Source organism: Gracilinanus agilis, chromosome 3 (genome assembly GCF_016433145.1).
Source record: "Gracilinanus agilis isolate LMUSP501 chromosome 3, AgileGrace, whole genome shotgun sequence".
Taxonomy (NCBI): Eukaryota; Metazoa; Chordata; class Mammalia; order Didelphimorphia; family Didelphidae; genus Gracilinanus; species Gracilinanus agilis.
In genome coordinates, this window is record NC_058132.1 from 77,959,932 (window position 1) to 77,960,730 (window position 799).

A 799-nucleotide genomic window follows, 5' to 3' on the forward strand; every position below is an offset into this window, starting at 1 on the left:
GGTAGCATTCTTTACCATAAATCCCTCAGAATTGTCCTGGGTCATTGTATTGCTGCTGGTACAGAGGTCCATTACATTCAATTTTACCACAGTATATCAGTCTCTGTGTATAGAGTTCTTCTGGCTCTGCTCCTTTCGCTCTGCATCAGTTCCCGGAGGTCTCTCCAGTTCGCCTGGAACTTCTCCAGTTTATTATTCCTTTTAGCACAATAGTATTCCATCACCCGCATATACCACAGTTTGTTCAGCCATTCCCCAATTGAAGGACATACCCTCCTTTTCCAATTTGTTGCCACCACAAAAAGCGCAGCTATGAATATTTTCGTACAAGTCTGTTTATCTATGATCTCTTTGGGGTACAAACCCAGTAATGGTATGGCTGGGTCAAAGGGCAGGCATTCTTTTATAGCCCTTTGAGCATGATTCCAAATTGCCAGCCAGAATGGCTGGATCAGTTCACAGCTCCACCAGCAATGCATTAATGTCCCAATTTTGCCACATCCCCTCCAGCATTCATTACTCTCCCCTTCTTTCATTTTAGCCAATCTGCTAGGTGTGAGGTGATACCTCAGAGTTGTTTTGATTTGCATTTCTCTGATTATTAGAGATTTGGAACACTTTCTCATGTGCTTATTGATACTTTTGATTTCTTTACCTCAAAATTGCCTATTCATGTCTCTTGCCCATTTATCAATTGGGGAATGGCTTGATTTTTTATACAATTGCTTTAACTCCTTGTATATTTGAGTGATTAGACCCCTGTCAGAGTTTTTCGTTATAAAGATTTTTTCCCAATTTG